The sequence below is a fragment of the Gekko japonicus genome, unplaced genomic scaffold (assembly GCF_001447785.1).
Source record: "Gekko japonicus isolate JY-2015 unplaced genomic scaffold, Gekko_japonicus_V1.1 scaffold712, whole genome shotgun sequence".
Classification (NCBI taxonomy): Eukaryota; Metazoa; Chordata; class Lepidosauria; order Squamata; family Gekkonidae; genus Gekko; species Gekko japonicus.
Genome location: NW_015176472.1, coordinates 113,128 through 118,558, shown reverse-complemented (window position 1 = coordinate 118,558; position 5,431 = coordinate 113,128). Strand labels below are relative to the sequence as shown.

General features: G+C 48.6%; 1 protein-coding gene across 1 annotated transcript in view; it reads right to left on the bottom strand.

Moving 5' to 3' along the window:
* The window catches only part of LOC107123813 (zinc finger protein 91-like), a 103,561-nt gene that overhangs the window by 69,903 nt on the left and 28,227 nt on the right, over positions 1–5,431 (bottom strand). The gene's annotated exons all lie outside the window — the stretch shown is intronic.

Below are 5,431 nucleotides of genomic sequence, written 5' to 3'. Positions count from 1 at the left end.
AAAGAGATAAAAAGCTGATTGAGAATAAAAATACAAGATGTACAATTATGAGTAAAATTAGAACTCTATGGCTTCTGCAAGATTTGTTTTGCAGAAGGCTGGGTGCTGCTATTTTAGCACCGTCCCCAGCAGATCTGTATTAGAGTTCTTAAAAAGTTTTCTAGGTTGGCTGAGCCCGCGGTTTCCCCCCCCCCTTTCCCCTCTTTGAAGTTAAAAACGGCATGAGTGAACATTAAAATACTATGAGTAAGGTTACAAAGACATAAACTGGGTGCTTTATTACAACAAACTGCAAAAATGACTTGGAACTGTGAAGAATAAAATCTTGCCGATAGGGCTTTAACTTTGAAAGACGCGACTAAACGGTTTAACTAGTACGTGAAGTAAACGGGTCGTAAAAGATGGCGCCCGTTGACAAACAGCACGGTAGAGACAAGATGGCTGCAGCTTCGGGATCAATGAGGCAGTACTTAGACCAATTTTGTGGAGAATTTCAATCTTCTTCATCTTGTCGATCCGGCGTTCCAGGCGGAGTCGGAGAGGCTGATCTTTCTTTTCTTTTTAAAGACTGGCCGGAAAGTTCCATTGGTGTTATCAAGTCGAGGGATCCGAGGATTTTAAAGCCTTCCTCTTTGCTGGTGATTCTGTGGATTTTTCCTTTGTATGAGAACTGCAGAATAAGTGGAGTCAACCAGGAGTATCTTATATTTTCTTCTGTGAGTCTTCCTGTTAGTGGTTTTAATTCGCGTCTCTTCAGAAGTGCCTCTTTCGGTAAGTCAGGAAAAATTTCGATGCTCTTGGAATCATGTTTAAGATGTCCCGATTGTCTTGCTGCATTTAAGACCGTTTTTCTGTAGCGTAAATCTAAGAAGGTCACAATTATGTCCCGAGACGGTCTCGTTTTGAGTAGTGAGGTTGGCCCAGCTCTATAGGCTTTAGTTATTATTGGTGAAATATTGCCTGTTGGTGGAACAACTTTTTTTAGCCAGTTGGTTATTATTTCTGCTAGATCTTCATTTTTGCCTATTTTTTCATTCAGTCCTCTCACCTTCAGATTGTTCTGCCGGAGAGACATGTCAGTTCTGATTGCTTTTTCAGCTAGGACGTCTTCTAAAATCTGAAGTTGTTTTACCTCTTGTTGGACTGTAGTGCTGGTGTTATATGCTTTAGTGGCTATCGCTTTCGTTTCTGTCAGATCTTTTTGCATCCCTTCCATTTGCGCATAAAATGGTTTAAAAAATAAAGACATGTTCTCAAAGATAGATTTTTCCAAGTTTGCCATTTCTTTCGTTAGTGTTGCGTGTGTTACCAGGGCCTCTGGGTTAGCAGACTCTTCTCCTCCAGACGCCATTGTGCCTTTAGCTGTGAGAGATAGGCCCGTTTTCGGAGTTGATGGCTGGAACGCGATTGTTGTTTGGATTTTTTTTTAATTTCGGCTTAGCGTGATGCCCAGCGTTTTCTGAGTCTGCCTCCATAAATTAGTATGCTGTATGCCTGATTTGATCGTAGTGAGGAGTGAGAGGATCAGGGGGTTGTAAGGAGCTGCGGGTTTAGGCGGCCATGTTGAATCCCTGCCACCGGAAGCCCCCCCAGTCCAACATTCTGTGTCACACACTGGCCCAAACCCAGGTGCCATCAGGAGGTCCACCAGTGGAGCCAGAACTCCAGAACTCCCACTGTTACCCCCCAAGTACCAAGAAGACACAGCATCGCTGCCACAGACAAGAGTGTTCCATCTATACCTTGTGGCTAAGAGCCACTCATGCACCTCTGCTCCATATGATCCCCCAATCCCCTTTTGAAGCTCTCTATGCCTGTAGCCACCATCATTTCCTGCGGCAATGAATTCCATGTATTATTTACTCAAGAAGTACATCCTTTTTTCTGTTCTAAGCCTACTGCGCATTCATTTCATTGAGTGCCCATTGTCTTTTATTGTGAAAATGGGAGAAAAATAGTTATTTCTCAACCTCCTCTATCCCATGCATAACTTCGTAAAGCACAAGCATGTCACCCCTCAATCCTTTCTCCAGGCTAAGGAGCCATAGCCTCTTTAACCTTTCTTCATAGGGAAGGTGTTCTATCCCCTTAATCATTTTATTTACCCTTTTCTGCATCTTCTCCATTGTTATAATATCTTTTCTGAGGTGTGGTGACCAGAAGTGTATGAAGTATTCCAAATGAGGCTGCACCATCAATTTAAACAGGGGTATTACGATACTAGTGGAGCTGCGGTGGCTCAGGTGGTTAAGACGCTGAACTGCAGGCTGTGGAAGGTCAGTAGTTCAGCGGTTCAAGACCCGGGTGCCGCAAGACAGGGTGAGCTCCTGTCTCTAGTTCCAGCTCCTGCCAACCTAGCAGTTCGAAAGCAAGAAATTGCAAGTAGATAAATAGGGACCACTTCAGTGGGAAGGTAACAGCGTTCCGTGCGCCTTGGTGTTTAGTCATGCCGGCCACATGACCACGGAAACGTCTTCGGACAGCGCTGGTTCTTCGGCTTTGAAACGGAGATGAGCACCGCAACCCTAGAGTCGGATTCGACTGGCTTTCGAGCAAGGGAACCTTTACCTTTACCTATTACGATACTGGCTGACTTGTTTTCAATCCCCTTCCTAATAATCCCAATTACAGTGTTTGCCTTTTTTTATTGCAGTGGCACACTGAGTCAACATCTTCTGTGAGTTATCTACCAGGACTCCAAGATCTTTCTCCTGGTCAGTTACTGCCAGTTCAGACCCCATCCACCTATAGTTATAGTTAGGATTTTCGGTTCCAATGTGCATTACTTTGCACTTGCCCACATTGAACCTCATTTGCCACACAGACGTCCACTGGTGTATCCTCAACAGATCCCTCTGGAGAGCCTTACAGTCCTCCCTCAGTTGCACCACCCTGAACAACTCTGTGTCATCTGCAAACTTAGCCACCACTGCTTACTCCCAACTCCAAATCATTAACAAACAATTTAAAAAGCCTAATACCGAGCCCTGCGGTACTCCACTGCCTACCACCTTCCACTGTGAAAACTGCCCAATTACACTAACTGTCCATTTCCTGTTAATTAGCCAGTTTTTAATCCACAAGAGGATTTGTCCTCTTATCCCATGACTGTTGAGTTTACTCAGGATAAACAACCTTATCAAAAGCTTTCTGGAAGTCTAGGTAAACAACATTGACTGGGTCACCCTTGTCCACTGTTCGTTCAACACCCCCCCCCAAAAAAGAAAGAAATCTAAAACGTTAGTGAGACAAGATCCACGTGTTATTGCTAGGGTATATCCTTGTTCGTGTCCTGTGCCCCCCTTCACCTGCAAGTCCTGATTCTTCTCCTCTGCCTGGCTGAGGAGGAAGCCTTCTGCCAGGGCCACCGCCTGGGAACTGGTCTCCGGCCCGCATTCCCTCACCCAGCTCTCCATCTCCGGGGGCAGGACGGCCAGGAACTGCTCCAGGACCACCAGGTCCAGCATCTCCCTCTTGCTGCGCCTCTCCGGCTTCAGCCACTGGCGGCAAAGGCGGTGGAGTCGGCTGCAGACCTCCCGGGGCCCCTCCGCCTCCTGGTAGCCGAACTGCCAGAACAGCTGGCGCTGCACATCTGGAGGGAGGGCGCTGTCCTCCAGGCTCTTCTGCCCGGCTCCTTCCCACAGCTCCCTTCTGCTCCCAGCCTTGGTAGCATCAAGGCCTTTTCCTGCTCCAGGGGCAGCTGAGTCCGGCTCTCCCCTCATCCCCCCTCCCTCTCCAAACAACCTGCACTTGGACTACTGGATTGTCCTCCTCCAGGCTCTGCCAGATCCCTCTGTGGAGTCAAGGGCCGGAGCTGCGACCTCTTCTACCAGATCCATCTGTGGAGTCAAGGGCTGGAGCTGGGACTTCCTGCAGGAGAGCCCCCTGCATGAGCCCCTGAGAGACATACAACAGTTTCGGGGGGGGGAAGCTCTCCAGAGTCCAAAGGAAAATCCTGCAAGCCAAGTATTACTTGATGACTTCTCTGTTTGCCTCGTAAAAATTCTGCACCAGCTCCCAGGCTGCCCTGTCTCCCCTCCGGGCAACCACACTGGTGACGTCACTGGGAAACTCGGTAGCCACTCTTCAGCCGGAAGGGGTCGTAGGGGGGCGTGGCTGCGCGTGGCCGTCTTCCTTGGAGGCCTCTCTAGGAAAGAGGACTTCTTCCCTTTAACCCTTGGGTGAACCTCTCCCTGCAAACCTCACTCCAAGGTCAGGACTGCGGAGCAACTGAAGACCCTGGGAGAGGGATGGGAGGCTTCCACCCACGTGGCCTCCCCTGCTTGTTTGAGGGTTGCCAACCTGCAGGCAGAACCAAGGGAACCTCCCGGGATTTAACTGATCTCCTAACGACAGAGATCGATTCCCATGGAGAAAATGGCTCGGGTGGAGGGTGGACTCTCTAGCATTAGACGCCCCTGAGATCCCTCACAGTCCACATTGCAGCCAGTGAGAATGCAGTGCCCTATGGCATGATTTGGAGACTAATGAAGATGCAGGGATCGCAGTGTGAAAAAAGAAGAGTTGGTTTTTATTAACCCAACTTTCACTACCCAAAGGTAGTGCGCTTAACAAAGAGTCGGAGAGTGATTTCAGCAAGAATGCGGTTTATTCTTCAGCTCAGTTACTTCTCCGTTACGGTACAACAATCGCCAGCCAGAACCCATCAAAGTATTTACACTGGCTTGTCGATATTTAAACACTCCCGGCTAATGTAGCCACACCCCCTGTACAGATAACAACCTATGAGGTTGAAGATACAATGCCCAATCACAAGCGGTCCCGCTTTGCAACGTGATTGGTAGACACTCCCTGGGCTAGGACTCCTATTGGTTACATTAGGATCCTAGCCCAGGCTGAAGCTTAACATAGAGTTTCAATGAGGCGATTCGCATGTCAGTATTTACATTCAAGTCAATACATAACAAATCCCTCCCCCCTAAGCAAAAACACTATGTACAATCATAATCGCTTAGGTAGGTGGGCACTCTGCGCACTCTCTGAGACCTCCTCAGGCTGAAGCTTAACATTAAGTTTCAATGAGGCGATTCGCATGTCAGTATTTACATTCAAGTCAATACATAACAAATCCCTCCCCCCTAAGCAAAAACATTATGTACAATCGTAATCGCTTAAGTAGGTGGGCACTCTGCGCACTCTCTGAGACCTTGAACAGCATCAGACTCGGGGACTTCAGTGTCAGGAGCACTTCCAACACTTGTACTGGGTCTTTGAGTAGGGGTCTGCCCTGACTCGCCGACAGTACCGGGGCCCTCGGGCACATCAGTACTCACCTCCGGGAGAGGTTGAGGAATGTCCTCCGGTTCCTGGAACTCCATTGGCAGTGAGGTGGGGCGGCCAGTCGCCCACCGCTGCCTTAACTGGTCAGTGTGTCGCCTCCACTTGCGCCCGTCCGCAAGCTGGACAACGT